The sequence below is a fragment of the Microcaecilia unicolor genome, chromosome 7 (assembly GCF_901765095.1).
Source record: "Microcaecilia unicolor chromosome 7, aMicUni1.1, whole genome shotgun sequence".
Lineage (NCBI taxonomy): Eukaryota > Metazoa > Chordata > Amphibia > Gymnophiona > Siphonopidae > Microcaecilia > Microcaecilia unicolor.
In genome coordinates, this window is record NC_044037.1 from 77,224,473 (window position 1) to 77,241,692 (window position 17,220).

The window sequence follows — 17,220 nt, forward strand, 5'->3', positions numbered from 1 at the left end:
GTCAATTGGGGCACTTTTTTGCCACTTGGTCCTAAAAATAAATGGACCAAGTGCAGCCGGCGAAATGCTCGTTCGAGTCGGCCATCTTTTTTCCATTATCAGGTGAAGCCAGCTATCTCGTAGCCCCGCCCCACCCCGCCCTGTCCCGCCTTCTGTACCCTGCCTTGAAGTTTTGCTGGCTCCGCGATGGAAAGCAGTTGGCGCCGGCCAAAATCAGTTTTCGATTATACCGATTTGGCCGGGTTCAGGAGAATACCGGCCATTCCCCGTTTATGTTGGAAAATGGCCAGCGATCTCTTTCGAAAATAAGCTGGTTAATGAGTTAGCCAGTTAATGAATGCTAATGTGAATGTGCTACTTGGTTAACACTTCCACATCCATTCCCCATCCATGACAGACCCTGTCTGGAACAAAATTTTAAAACAATAAATAGCATGCACTTAGCATTCACTAACAGGCAGATTACCACAAAACACTTTAGCATGTTTTGCAGTAAGCCATTTCCCCACATTAAGCATGCTTTGACATTTAACATGGTTGTCACATCGCTGCAAGCGATCTGGAGTAGTGAGCCCTTGTGCTGCTGCCAGAGACCGGCAACAGCAGGAAGACCACCCAACAGGAAGCACGGACAAACACCAACAGGCTGGACTGGAACCAAAAGCTGGAGCGGAGTTGTCTTGACTGGACTGGAACCACGAGCTGAAGTGGACTTGGCTTGGCTGGACTGGAACCACAAGCTGGAGCGGACTTGGCTTGGCTGGACTGGGAACCAGATTGAAGTACTCAGGCAAGGCAGACATGAACGGGGAAGGGCTAAAGCTAAGGACAACCAGGATGGAACAAGCAGGCAGGGAACTATAGCAGAAGACAGACAGATCAGGGAAACAATAAGGAACTGGAGCTAGGCAGAGCAGATACAGCAGCAGGGAACTAAAGTTAAAGACACACAGGACTGAAACAGCAGGAGGGAAACTAGAACTGACAATGAGCAAAACATCAACAAACAGTAAGGAACTGAAGCTAGGCAGAGCAGATACAGCAGCAAGGAACTAAAGTTAAATACACACAGGGCTGAAACAGCAGGAGGGAAACTAGAACTGATAATGAGCAAATCAGCAACCAACAGTAAGGAACTGAAGCTAGGCAGAGCAGATACAGCAGCAAGGAACTAAAGTTAAAGACACCCAAGGCAAGAACAAACAGAAGAAACTAAAGCTAAGGAAACACAAAGCAGATACTAGCAGAGCTAGGTCAGCAACAAACACTCTCAGACAAAAGCACATCTGAAGACCTCTGTTGCAAAGGCAAAGCCTGAAAGTTCCCAGGTGCTTAATAAGGCAATTACAGATGATTTCACCGGTGAGGCTTGACAGCAGAACCACCGGGGCAAGTCTGGAAAGCTGGAACATCTGGACTGGAATGGAACCTGGAAGACATCTGGGAAACAGGAAAAAACAGTCCACAGCAACCACAGGACCCAGTCAACCCGGAGGCAAGGTGAGTATAGGCATGGAATAAAGTCACAGTCGTGACAATGGTTTAGTAAAAGAGGACCCCAAGTTTTAATGTGTGTTAAGTAGAGGAGTGTGGTAGCCGTGTTAGTCCACTCTTAAGGTTATCAATAGAAATCAAACAAAATAAAACATGGAAAAGAAAATAAGATGATACCTTTTTTATTGGACATAACTTAATACATTTCTTGATTAGCTTTCGAAGGTCACCCTTCTTTCATTTCTTTTATTTCCGATCTGAGGAAGAAGGGCGACCTTCGAAAGCTAATCAAGAAATATATTAAGTTATGTTCAATAAAAAAGGTATCATCTTATTTTCTTTTCCATGTTTTATTTTGTTTGATTTCTATTGATAACTTTAATGTGTGTTAGAAAGCTTTAATTGATGCAAATGACCTCAAAACACATTCTTTCATAGGTTAATGTGTGTTTAATCAATTTTGTGTGCACTATTTTTTTAATGCACACTAATGAATGTGCATTCTTACTACCCTGCTTTGCATTTCTCAGATGTGTTTAGTGGTAGGTGTAAAACTGGATAAAATTTGAAAAGTGAAGGGCAATAGTTGAGTTCATAGTCTTTAGGAAAATGTTCACATGAGAGAACATAAAATACAATTTTCTTTTCTTCCATTTATAGGTAAGTAATATAAGCTCAAGTTACCATATAGTAAATGAATTCATATGGAACAAGGAATTTGGTCTGAGACAGGAAAACTAGATGACATCTTGAATGTCTACCATTTTTCACCTGATTGTATTAAAAAAAAAATCCAACAAAAGCATTCTGGGGTTTGTATTATTATCAGTTCAAAAGAAAAAAAAACAACAACAGGACAACAAAAATTCTGTGAATGTATTAAAAAAAAAAAAGAACGAATACATGTCTTTCAGTGTTCTGAGCAATACATCTTTCTATATCTTGCACAGCCTTCTTGGATATTTTGGAAAGACTGATGTCATCTTTATGAATTTTGCCAAAGCGTTTGATATGGTAAAACATTAAATACTGTTTTTTCTAAATCACAAAAAAACTTTGGGATCAATATTTAAAGCTAACTGATAACTAGTGATCAACGGGCCCAGACAATGATATTTAAGGCATTGGTTGTCTAATGCCACTGAATAATCCACAGCATTATCCGGATAGTGCTGGGGTGCTAAGAGGGTAGTGCTAAGGTCGAGCTAGACTTTATTCACCGGATTTTATATAGTGTGAATTCAGTTGCATGTACAAATCCGGTCATATTCTGGAGTCGCATGTGCAATTTATTAGATTAACAAACCACTCAGCACTGATAATTACACTAAACAAGCAATTATTGACACTAATTGGCCTTAATTAGTACTTACGTGATCAAATGTCTAAGCATATTCAATATCGTAATGCACCTAAATTCTAAGACACAGATCTGAAAATAGGGCACGGGCAGGGGAGGGGCATGGGTGGGTCAATTTACACGCAATGTTATAAAATATGCCTGTTCTGTGTATAATTTAGGCTTCGGCATTTACATCAGGTTTTCATTGGCATAAATGGCCGCAACTAAATTTAGTCGCAGAAAATGGGTGTTGGGCGTATTCTATAAACTATGCCTAGATTTGGGTATATTCCATAAAGCACACTTATATTTAGGCACAGTTTAAAGAATATGTCTAGGCATATTTTTTTCCACGCCGATTTTGTAGGCTTGATATATAGAATCTAGCCCTGTCTGGCTATTGCTGATATTCAGTGACAGTATCTGGATAAATATCCAGGCAAGTTAGATCAGGCTAACAGCTGTCCTAAAATGCCTGGATAGCTATCCGTACCTGCCCTGAATATTGGCAGTACCTGAAGAACTTCTGGTGGCTGTTAGAACCCTGGATATTCAGCCATCATTTAAAAAAATCATTGAGTGTCGCTTTATAAATGGGTAGGAGCTTACAGATTTGGCAAAGCCAGGTGGTATGTGAAATTTTAATAAAAAATAAATGATAATAAATTATAAGGGGGTTATAATCAATATTTCCTCTAAGCTGTTTGGGAGTCCTCCATTCCTGCTAGTGGGGGGGGGGGGGGGGGTTTGCATCACTATCACATTTTCATTACCAAGGGATAATCGAGTTCTGCAGGATTCCAGAGAACCTGCCTGCCTCTAATAATTGAAAAGATGATATTAAAGCAGCACCCCCCCCCCCACACACACACACACACACTGGCAGAAATGCAGTTTGAGGACTCCCACACAATTTAGAAGGAACATTGGTTATAATCCCGGATGTCGTAAAATAGCATATGATGCCCTATAGAAATCTATGTTTGGATTACTGCTACTTCATATTTTTATCTGATCTTTAACAAGGAATAGAAAATATTAAAATTTTTGTGACATTTGTAGACTAATTTATACTAAAGATCTGATTCCCTTTCTACATTTCTTTCTTTATCAGAATGAAATGCAGTAAATCAGGTCCTAATATGCTATAGGATTCTCTAGTTTTACAAGCAGGACTAGATTTACAAATGAGCAAAAACTTGGCAAATAAGATTTAAAGCCCCATTTTGTGTGGCATGTTGAGATACAAATTGATTCAATCAATTCAAATAGCTCACTGGTGGACTAAATATATAAACTCAAAAAATAACCAGGAAAAAGCACGGAAATTAAAGAAGTAATACAGCCAGACACTTAACACACCCATTTGACAGTTAACATAAGCAAACCGCTGAAGGGTTAAACCTAAGCTATGCATGGGGAGACACCAAAAGTTCTTGGATGCAGGAAGGGCCATAGTTGTCACCAAGGTTGGGTGGTTTTCCTCTACCTCACTGTTGATGTTGGAGCTGATAGTGGCCTAAGAAGCATGTAGTCAGGAGAACCCCCACAGAGAGAACCCTGATCTCCAAGGCCCACCCCACCTGTCACATATCAAGATCACTGCTGGAAATCTATGAAATCAAGGCAATTCAGGAGTATCTTCAGTTAACCACTGATAGTTGCTATGAGTCCATCATCAGTGGGTATGCTGGATCACAATCCAGTGACAGCAGAGAGAGTAGACAACATGGTTGTAAAACTGTATCTCAATCTGTCCTATTTTTTGATGCAATTCCTTTTTACTGTTCTATTCCTACTAATCATGTATCTCTACTGTAAACCACTCTGAAAGTTCTCCTCTAGAGTATTTTATCAAGCTTTAATAAACCTGAAACTTGTAGAGAATCTATATGGGAGAGAGAAGACCTCTTGAACACTGATTATTTCTGAAATTTTTCATGGTGTGCTTCATGTCGTTTTGGTCATAAAAAGTGATCCACATGGGCAGGAACTGAATATCTGGTCAGAAAATACATAAGAAAAAACTTTGACATGAGTTATACTTACCTACCTATGAATCTAATGCACAACATGGAAGTGAATAGAGATACCTGCCAAAGCTTTTGAAAAATATATATTGAGACAAATTCTTCAAGGAGTATCCTGAGAGAAATCCCCTAGTACAGGAAAATTAAAGGACGTATATCTAGTTTGATATCTGTTCCTGAAGTCTGCTCTGTTGGGTTACTGTTATACTGAAATTTGTTATTTGCTCATATATGGATTGGACTCATTTACATTTACACCTCTCCGAGGTGGGAAAACAGAGTTGTAACTAAAGGTCAGGAAAGCTATAAAGAATGGCGGACGTCTTCTCCCATACAGGACCCATCAACTTACTGAGCTTTGTAGTCCCAGAGATCACCCTTGAACAGGTGTCCTCCAGGGGACTCATTACAAGATGAAATTCCATCATTAGAAGCTGGGAATTGATGTAAGATCATTATTTTTCTTTTGTCCAAATTAGATATGATCTATAGCAAAATGAACGACTTTCACAACATTTCAGTTTGAAATCTTTCAAAAATTCTAGATATACCATGGTCAACTTGAATATGTATTTGAGCTTAGCTGAAATTGGGTGGTGGAGCAGGTGGGGGGAAGAGGGGTTGGTGGTTGGGAGGCTAGGATAGGAGAGGGCAGACTTATACGGTCTGTACCAGAGCCGGTGATGGGAGACGGGACTGGTGGTTGGGAGGCGGGAAATACTGCTGGGCAGACTTATACGGTCTGTGCCCTGAAAAAGACAGGTACAAATTCAAGATATGAGTTTATCTTGGGCAGACTAGATGGACCATGCAGGTCTTTTTCTGCCGTCATCTACTATGTTACCATGTTACTATGTAATCTGAAGCAAAAGTACATAAGTACATAAGTACATAAGTAGTGCCATACTGGGAAAGACCAAAGGTCCATCTAGCCCAGCATCCTGTCACCGACAGTGGCCAATCCAGGTCAAGGGCACCTGGCACGCTCCCCAAACGTAAAAACATTCCAGACAAGTTATACCTAAAAATGCGGAATTTTTCCAAGTCCATTTAATAGCGGTCTATGGACTTGTCCTTTAGGAATCTATCTAACCCCTTTTTAAACTCCGTCAAGCTAACCGCCCGTACCACGTTCTCCGGCAACGAATTCCAGAGTCTAATTACACGTTGGGTGAAGAAAAATTTTCTCCGATTCGTTTTAAATTTACCACACTGTAGCTTCAACTCATGCCCTCTAGTCCTAGTATTTTTGGATAGCGTGAACAGTCGCTTCACATCCACCCGATCCATTCCACTCATTATTTTATACACTTCTATCATATCTCCCCTCAGCCGTCTCTTCTCCAAGCTGAAAAGCCCTAGCCTTCTCAGCCTCTCTTCGTAGGAAAGTCGTCCCATCCCCACTATCATTTTCGTCGCCCTTCGCTGTACCTTTTCCAATTCTACTATATCTTTTTTGAGATACGGAGACCAGTACTGAACACAATACTCCAGGTGCGGTCGCACCATGGAGCGATACAACGGCATTATAACATCCGCACACCTGGACTCCATACCCTTCCTAATAACACCCAACATTCTATTCACTTTCCTAGCCGCAGCAGCACACTGAGCAGAAGGTTTCAGCGTATCATCGATGACGACACCCAGATCCCTTTCTTGATCCGTAACTCCTAACGCGGAACCTTGCAAGACGTAGCTATAATTCGGGTTCCTCTTACCCACATGCATCACTTTGCACTTGTCAACATTGAACTTCATCTGCCACTTGCACGCCCATTCTCCCAGTCTCGCAAGGTCCTCCTGTAATCGTTCACATTCCTCCTGCGACTTGACGACCCTGAATAATTTTGTGTCATCGGCGAATTTAATTACCTCACTAGTTATTCCCATCTCTAGGTCATTTATAAATACATTAAAAAGGCTTTTCTAAGACCAGAGAAAGCCAGTGTCAAAGAGAATCAATTTGAAATCACAGCACAATAGAGCATACCTTTCCCTAAATAATTAGTCTTATTTACCTTTATTTAAAAAGGGTATACAATTTGTTAATCTGTTTATTATCTTTTTGTTTATCATCTTGCATAGTAGAACATTGTTGAGCTGAGGATAAAGACTTTCATTGCATAGTATTTTGAACCACGTTAGCTTCTACTGTGAACTTAATTAGGTATATCATAGCCTCTTATCTGCATATGTTTAGCTAAAGACTTTTTTGACTGTTTGAATATAGCTAATTAAGCAGGGCATAGCGGCTGAAATGACTTAAAATGAGTACTGAAAAAAAGGTGTGAGCAAATATAAAATAAATTGTTATTCAGCAGTTTTAAAATACACCTTGCATTTAATTGACAATATCATAACACAAATATAGTACAATAAACAGGTATATATTTTTATTGTACTTAAAATCTGTGGTATCTGACTACCACAGGCTACTAACTCCCATGGTAAAAGAAAAGTGCTGCTTGCAAGCCATTTTGCAAGGAATAATTTTGTACCACTCAGGAGTATTGGGTCACCAAGCCACAGCCCGATGCTCCTATGCCTCATATTAAAGCAGCTAGCCCCCTTTCTCAATAGCAGTGACCAGGATACCCTCCATACACTGAAAATCCCTCTTGGGCTCCCCATAAATCATGGATCCCCCTTTGTGGAGCTCCATCTAGACCCCCCCCCCCCAAACTGAAGAGCTTCCATGATGGTCAACCTTCCCACCAGAAAATGTCCTCTTCCCCCGGCTGCTCCCCCCCCCCCCCCCCCACTCAAGGCAGTAATCCTTCCCTCTACCCTCCTGAAGCCCTCCTCCCCCGCACCAAGCCTACCTTAATCTATGGTGTGAGGAGTGAAGGGGCTCTCTGATCCCCAAACACCCAGAGCAGGGCAGAGGTCTCTGTGGCTTCTTGCTCTTGGCTGAGTTCTGCATACTCCTTTAGCTTTTATTGTGCTCACTGGACTAGCAGGGCACAGCTAATTGTAAACGCTGAGTCTAACTAGTTAGGGTATCATGCATGAGGGTCCTTCCTCACACATGGGTCTAGACTGGGAGGCTGAAACTAAAGACCAGGATCTGAATTCTGCTTCTGGATTTATAACTTTCAAAAGTTTTCTCCTGCATAAGCCTCTTCCTTAATTTGAATACTGCTCACTGAAGACCCTCCTACTTGAGACTACCAAGCATAGGTGATGTCACAGAATATACAATTTACCCTATTATTTTTTTAAGGCTGTTGGGATTTTCTCTGTGCAACACTCCCTCTGGACTTCTCCACCCCATCCATTGCACCATGTCCAAGAATAGGAGACAATGGATGGGGAACACTTTTGGCACCCTTGACTCCATTATTCCTTGTATAGCTGAATGGAGTCCAGGCAGAAAAATTAAGATGGGCCTCCTATTACACCATCTCTCCCATGGTAGTGGGGAGTGTAGGGAGGGGGGAGGGGAGGAGGAGGAATCCTTTCAGGGCTCCAGTAAACAAACCTGGATAAAGCAAACATATTACAGACCTATATAGAAAACCTATCATAGTAATAGAAGTTGAAACTGAAATGCAAGATATCAGAGATGCACATTTCCTAAAGCTCACATATTAGAATTAATAAATTCAGAAAAAAATACCCTTTCTACCTTTGTTGTCTGAGCATTGATTTGGTACCAGTATTTCTTTTGTTTTTAACTCTCCAGGGTCTCCTGTCCTTTTGACATTCTTCTCTCTCTCTGTGTCCACCATCCATCTTTCCTCTGCATCCCTATCTATCCTGTCCAGCATCTGCCCTCTGTCTCCCTATCCTCCCTCAATATGCAGCCTCAAGCCTCTACATCCCTGTCCCTATGCTCCCTCCATGCCCAGCATTTCATCTTTTTGTCCCTGTCCTTCCTCATTGTCACTTATTTCTGACTCCCTTCCCTTCCTCCTATACTACACCATAACCCCCTCCCCATGGTCCAGCATCTCTCTCCTCACCTCTGTTGGTGCAGTGTGTCTCCCCATTCTCCCATGATCCAGTCTCTCTCTCTCTCTCTCTCTCTCTCTCTCTCTCTCTCTCTCTTCCCTCTGCTCCCCGGTCCAGCATCTCCTCCTCTCTTCCCCCTCCCGTTTGCTTCAAGACTCTCTCTCTCTATCTCTCTCTGCTTACCCCCCAGATCTAGCATATCACCTCTCTTTCCTTCAAACACGTGGCGGGTTGCTGGCAGAGGCAGCACTGAAAACAGGCTTCATTCAGCCAGCCCTACCAAGACCTTTCTTCTGTGGTGTCCCATACAAAATTGCATCAGAGAGGTGGAGCACCACATAGGAAAGGCCCTAGTGGATTCAGCTTGTTTTCATTGCTGCCTCTGTCAGTGACCCACCACATGTTTGGAGGACTATAGAGGGAGGGAACTAGAGAGATGCTGAACCCATACGGGGGGAGGGGGGTCAGAGATAGGGAAAGATGCTGGACTTGTAGGGGGGTGGGTTCAACTGCAGGCACTCCCCAGCAGTAGGTGGACTGAATATTTTACTAGGTTTGATCAATGTTAGCTACATGTCTGATTGTTTGTCCTGTGCAACCTCCCCCCCCCCCCTCCTCCGTTGTGCTACCCTTGCTTCCTGCTCAGCAGAGGAGGAGATAAAATATTCTTATCATGGTCAGATACTTGCTGTCTCCAAAAATTTGTTATTTGAGGTGACTGCCACACTTTGCTTAATAATAGAGCAACTCCTTTGTGAAAAGAACATGTTAAGCATTGGTTTCTTTTTGTTTTGATTTTTTGTGTACTTTTAACATGAACTGATAAATAGGAGAATATTACTGTACATTGGGGTGGGTTTTTTTTTTTCTTTCCTTGGATGTATGGACAGAAAATGTAGGTCAAACAGAAGCTTTCTGATTTGCTTTCTAGATTAACTTTTTTGGAAAACTGTTGCTAGGAAACAAACTTTATATTAGGTGTGCCTGTCTTTGTTTACATAGGTAGTTGAACAGAGATGCCAGAATTGTAATAATTGATGCGTGCATAAAGCTTTTGTGGGACTCTATGGTGTCGATTAGAAATTTAAGAAAGTGTTTCTTTTGAAAAGCTATCTTATTTTGGATTTTTCTAGTATCCAAAAAATGAAAACTCATTTTGGTTAACATTAATTTGAAATTTGAAGAGACGAATATTCAAAATGGTTTGCCTGGGTTACTTCAGGAGTTAGCCTGACAAACTGTTGATTTTGAAAACTTGGCTTCACAAATCACTAAACTGTTGTCAGAAGATATTTCAGTCACAGAAACAGTGGGTTTAAGATAGCATGATAACATTATCCACATATCTTTAACCTGCGATATTTCGCAGAACTGGGATAACCAGTTATCTTGCAGAATATCCAATTAAATACATTGAGATATCTTTAACTGTATATACTCCACTGAAAGTTGGCCCCCAAAATTCGTACTGGTCAACACTGAAAAGCATTTATCTGGATAATTGCACCTGCAATTTGCATAACGTTTGCTGAAAAGGATATTCAGAGGCACCATCTGGATTTACTATCTGAATATTGCTTCTAAATATGCTTCAAGACCGCCTCTGTATTATGGAGCAAATTCTGTAAATGGCACTCAGAATTCAGCACCAAAAAAATGTGGTGTTTAACAGTATTCTATAACAGAAGTTCTAGGATCAGCACCCTTTATACTATAGCATGTAGTGATGGGATTCATGCTCAATTTTGGGTGTGAGGAGTTACACCAACTTAAACCAGGTGTAAATCCCAGCATGCAAGTTGGGCGTGGATCCCCTGAATTCTGTAACACTGCACACATTTTAAAGGAACATCCCTGGCCTGCCCATGCCCCTCCTGTGGTCACACCTTTTTGCATATCCACGCAGAAACACTTAGTGTTATTCTATAAATGGGCGTGTAAGTGTGTTTTTGTGTTGATCTGCTATTTTTGCCCCATATTGGTGCCTTGCATCTGTTAGAATGCTTTTTTATGCCTAAAATTTGAGCAGAAGTAGCACCTAATGTTCAGTGTCATATATAGAATTTTTCCCTACGTGGATAGTGATGGGGCAGAGCCAAGAAAGTCCTGGAACTTATCTTAATAGAGACAATATTTAATCTGCTATTTGATTAACTTATCTGGACAATGTAGGGCCGATAAAAGACTGCCCTAAGTTATCCAGACAAGTTTACCAGATAATGGACTGAATCTTGTACTATCTGGATAAGCTTCAGTGCAGATTACTTGATCCAAATATTCAACACTAGCCACTATCTGGATAATGGAACTAAATATCCAGATATGTTTTTGATTGCAGCAGCCTGCAAAAAAAAAAAGACTGACTGCAATGGCTGAATATTGAATGGTTATTTGTTCTATCGAGTTCACGAGGAATGTGTTCTATTGATGACACAGGGAAACAACCTAAAATTTAGTTTTTTCCTGTCATTTAAGACTAAAAATGAAATGAAATATCATGTCAAGCAAATGCATTGAATTGCAGCAACTCATTAATGCAGAATTTTAGTACGCATTTTCAAAAAGAATAACGTAATCAAGGTTCTAGCTGTAGAGTTTCTGCAGTATCCTCAATAGGTCAATAACCATTGAGTCACAAAAGATAGTTTGCATCTTTTACACGATATACCATTGCCGATCGGACGTCTTTTGTGATTCAACGGTTATTGACCTATTGAGGATACTGCAGAAACTACACAGCTAGAACCTTGACTACGTTATTCTTTTCTTGAATTTAGGGTAGGAGTGCTCTAAACAGATGGAGGTAGGTAGGAAGGAAGTTCCAAAGAAAGGGTGCGTGCTAACATTGAAGTCACATACACTAGCCAGTGTTAGAAATGCACCCTCATCTAAGCTGTTGATTTGTACTCTGTATGGTTATAGAATGCAGTTTGGAAGGCTTTGGAAATGTGAGGGTGTGCACACCAAGCCAACCTGTGCAGGGATAAGCGATCCCCAGAGGATGTTCATTTTATGTTTTTTTATATAAACCTTAACTGACTTATTTATGCCATTTTTCTCTATACGGGATCCCTTTTAAATAAAAGCTGTGTATTGCACATTTTTAAAATGTTTTCTGCTTTAACTGTTATGCTGTTTAAATTAATGTGACATTCACTTCTTTAGTTTTTTCATGAATATAAAGCCTTCATTTTTGAAATTTCTCTATAATATGTGTTCTTTGAAAATTACTATGAAAGGTTCTATATTATATGCCATCTAAAACACTGTTTATTTGTGATGTTGTTTAAAATAACTAGTGCTGATATTCACTTCCTGGCTCTCTATTGAGATGAACGAACTGTTTTCTTTTCAAGTCTTATCTACAACTTTCAAACTTCCTTCCCTGCCTCTTAAAGATTTATAGTTTTACGATACAGTTCCAGCATTTTTGGTTCTCAATAGGGTTTGTAGATTAACCCTTGCATAACATAACTAACTGGTAAATCAAAACTAAAGAAATTAAGGTTGCTATTATTTTAAAGCTATGTTCAGATAAGACTAGCTCCAATTGCCAAATTTCCTTTTATTGAGAACCGTACCTCTGGAACCAGTTAAAGTAATTAACTTGTTTTCCTCTCCTGAAGTATTACTTTTATGAAGACTAATTACACCAGCATGAAGTATTAATATAGAAATTTCAACTTACAGTTTTTGTCTGATGTATAGACCTATTTTCAGTCACCATAATATCCACTGCTTGCAGTGAGCAATAAACTCAAATTAGATACAGGAAGCACCGTTATTTCGTGATTTCCTTAAGACTGAATGACAGAGATTAACCCTTGTAGTTCTTATTTTCTCTAGAGTTCATCTTTACAAATGCTTTGGACTCAGTATATGATACAGGAATTCATTACGTGTTTCAGATTTTTAATAACTATTCTATGATTCTGTATTATCCTTGTTACTTTTTGTTTGGAATTCAGATCATACTGGTCAATTTGTACATTTATTGCATTAATAAAAATTGTTATTATATCTTTGATTTTTGAATTTTACTAAAATGTTTAAAAAAAAAAAAAAAAAATGTTTCTACTTGTTTGCTGCTTATAAAACTGCTTCTCCTCTGTATTTAAAATATACTCTAAATTGTAAATTGATTGCTGGGAATATATAAGCTTATTTTTAGCTATCCCTCTGAATGTGAATCTTGATATGCTGTCATAATTTAGGGCCCAAAATTGTGAAAGCATAGAAATGATCAAATTAAAATTTAATATAAGTTTTATTTTCCAAATTGGTTCTGACCTATTACAGAGGACTATAGGTTATTGTCCTTCTCATTTGACCTATTTTAACCTTGTAAAGGTCACGTGAGGAGGCCTCATAGAAATATATAGTTTTTTACATTTCTGATATTAGCTTTTCTCTATCTCTCTAAATATCATATTAAAAGCTGCATTTTCCTGGAACAGACTCTGACCACAATGTTTCCTCAGACTCTGCTTACTTCCCGTGCCAGCAACATCAACTTTACAAAGAACATTTTATTATTCCTACTGGTAATTTGTGATATTATATATTGACACTATGCTCCACCTACTGATGCGCAAAGGAACTAACAATGCATTTTATAATCTATTCTTTCTAATGGTCCTATGCTAAGATTTGACCACTTGATTTTACTTCTTATATCACCTCTATTTATTAAGTCCTGTAGGTTGAGTGAAGACTGTCAATCCAATTTCTGATCTACCGCCTCTAGTTTAGTACTTCTACTGCAACTGACTTCTGGCAAGAAAAAGAAGCACCAACTTCTCCAATGAGAATTTTCTTTTGTCCAAATGATGTCATTAATTTAGACTTTCTTGGTTATGCTCTCAAATAATTTGTTGTATTGAATATTTTTGCAGGCTTCTCATCTTTTTCAGAACCTACATGTCACTTTACGTATGAGCTCTCTATTACAGCGGACAGCGACCGTGATTTCAGAAGATACTTCCATCACTTGGACTACTTATGAGTTTTTAAATTTCTGCACATTAGACTTCTGCTCTGAATATGACTATTTGCTAATCTACCCTTCTGAATCATCTCACTCGTAAGTCCTGCTGGCCTCCTGCAGCTGAGGGCTCAACCCTTGGTGAATGGTAGTCATCGTAGGTGAAGATTCCATATCTATTGGCGATAGATTGCAACGCATTGCCCTCCATACATCAATAATTGAACATTTACCATCATCTCTAAATTTTAATTGTTTTTTATAATCTTCTCTTTTGTTCCATATACTTTACCATTGTTATTTGATCATGTCTTTGTCTTTGTAATAATTACCAATCTGTCTTGCACATTATGCAAGCCAGAAGTGTAGATATATTATGCAAATCCCAATTCCTAGTATTAAGAGGGTTGAAGTTGAAGCTCTGACCCCTACCAATCAGGAGATATAATTTCATATATACTATTGTTGTTTATGTAAATTGGCTTTTCATTATTGAACCCTTCTGGTTTCCCTTTTGCTTTTGCACTTAATTAGCACTGTTTTCTCCATGTTTACATTGTCTTTCATGTCTATTCAATTCACCCTGACTATGCCCACTAAGATATAGCAATATATCATTCAGGCATACAGTTATTTGCTTATTCCTTTGCCAGCCTCTGGCTCTTGATGGACTGATTATGATGGTGTATGCCTAGAATAAAGATCTATCCAGGCCCAAATGATGTTAGATCCCCCAAGGTTGTAGCAATAATCTTTACACCTTGCAAACTGCTGGACCACAAGTCTTGGGTCCATGTGAAAAATATACGGGTTTACTCAACCGCAGAACCAGATGTTACAAGCCTAACCATCTCAAGACCGGCAACTTCCTTCAGCAAGCCAGCCTGAAAACCCAGCCCTGTTAGATCTCCTTCCAGATTCTTCAACGCTTCCACCGCCTCAACCATGAACTGATACTTAATTTGAGAACTACTGTTGCTGTTTATGGACATTATAGATTCATATTTTGTTTTATTTTTAGTTTTAGCAGTAATCCTGTCTAGAAAAGGTTTTATTTTATTTTCCTATTATTTCCTTTATTGTTCTAATTGTTTTTCTAAGAGTTTCCCCGTTATTTCTGTATGTAACTCAAATTGAAGTTGATATTGCTCAGATACAAGAGTTATGCAATTGTTTAACTCTGGTGTAGGCTTACTTACGTTGCATGTCTTTCTGTAGGTTTGACTAAGCTCCAAGAGGGTAACGGATATATACAATACTTCCCATACTTCCAGGTCATTATGCATATGTCAAGATCCATGCAGACCTTGGTTAATATACCCGCATACCTATATTTCATGGGATTTTGTAAATGATCTCATGGATTAGCCCCATTCATAAAACCTCTCTCACTACAGTAAGCCTCAATCACATAGATATGAATAAGATAGAACCGGCATATGAAAAGGTTGCAGAAAATTATTAGTGTACTAACTATAAGTTTGTGTAGGATTGACATAATTGAAGTATTGTCAGGATGATGAGTTCACACCGTAAACAAAACAAATTGTACCAGTTGACCTTAAGACTCAGATAATTTGATGGCCTCATAGAATACCTTCTGGAATGGATGGTACCACGGTACGTTAACCCTGGTGTCACCCTATGGGATAGGGTGAAGAGGGGAATGTTAATATATGGCCTGGCTTTGGATCTACCACTGGAATAGTGAGGGCCAAAGCTATGAAGCCTAAAATAACTGAAGAAGTACTGACTAGGCCAAATAACAAGTACATGATTTAATATTTGAGAATCTGTAAAAAGCGGTTCTGAATAATGAGTCCTGCTACAAATTGGTACAATTTTTAATTCAAATTCAGCTCCTGTACTGGGGAAAACAAAAACAAAAAGGATGGCTCAGATGAACAAAATGGAGCCTATTACATAGTTCTTAAGATGAACAAAATGGAGCCTATTACAGAGTTCTTAAGATGGTGTGAAAAGTATGTGAAAACTATTGCAACAGGGAACAGGTGTCTCAGAAATGAGATGTGAAAAAAGAACTTGTTCCCAAAACATACTGATAAGCCCGCGTGGGAACGTATCATCTCAGAAATTGAGAGCTAGGTTTCCCACCATTGACTTCTATGGAGAGGTTGTGTATAAAAGAGGGGAAAATGTGCCTTAACTGGGAGTTTTCTCAGAGGGCGAAGCTCTGTCCGGTTGTACTCAGAATCTCTCTGCTGAATGTACCTGATTAAAGTCTGATGTCTGTATTTGTACCAACTTGAAGACTTGTCTTTGGGTAAGAAATAAATAGTATCTATCTATTTAAACCTATCTCTGTCTTTATACTATCTTCTCTTTACCTTACATTTAGCTTACAAGGCAGATCACATACACTCAGTCTCTGGAGAAACTTAGACAGAATTTTAATAGGCATTATCTGGGAACATAAATGGCCCAGAGTATACCTAGATCCAGGAAGACAGAAAGCAGTAGTTATGGGAATTAGATTTCTATTACAGCCCCTAATGCAAACCCAGAGCAGACCTCCTTGTGATTGGGTGACAATGAAGGTGGGAGAAATCAGACAGAGCCTGTTATGTGAAATAGGTATCTTTAGTCCCCCGTGTGATCTGGAGTCAGAAAGAGGTCCAAGAGGGGGAAATTAAAACACTTCAAGGTATGCACCTTGATTCACAGGATCAGTTATGGGGAAGTTCCAGATTACATGCTTGAATTGGTTGACTTACCACTCAGAAACAGATTCAGTCTCTCACGATCCTATTTAAATTTACACTACACAGACTGTAGTGGTCTTAAGTACAAATCTACTTATGCCACCAACTTTACCTTCATGGGCACACAACTGTGGAATGCTTTACCCAAATCAGTTAAATCCACTCAGAACTACCTGAATTTTAGAAAATTATTGAAGTCCATCCTGTTCAAGAAGGCTTATTCTCCAGGTTCAACATAATCTGTTCATCTCCTGATTTAACAAGACTCATAGACACTAATTATTCTTTATCATCATCTACATAGTGCTGTTTAAATGTTATCTATATGTTCATTATTTTACTTTAATACTGTTTGATTATACTTTTCTTTACTGTAGCCTTCATATAGTTTTGTGTAAGCCACATTGAGCCTGCAACTAGCGGGAAAATGTGGGGTATAAATGTATTAAATAAATAAATATTACTTCTAGATGCCTTTGTGGCTATCATTAAGACCCAGACGCCACAAGGTGGGAGTGAGTGGGCATCACACCTACCCCACTAGACACCAGGATCCCTGGAGACTGAGTGAGAGGGTAGAGGATGGGGCGACATGTGGCCCAAGGGCCATTTTTAAGAGCCTTGGGTCCAGGGGGTATGAGTCTGGGGGGAAACTGTCACATGTTGGACCTACACGTGGGGCCTCTGGAG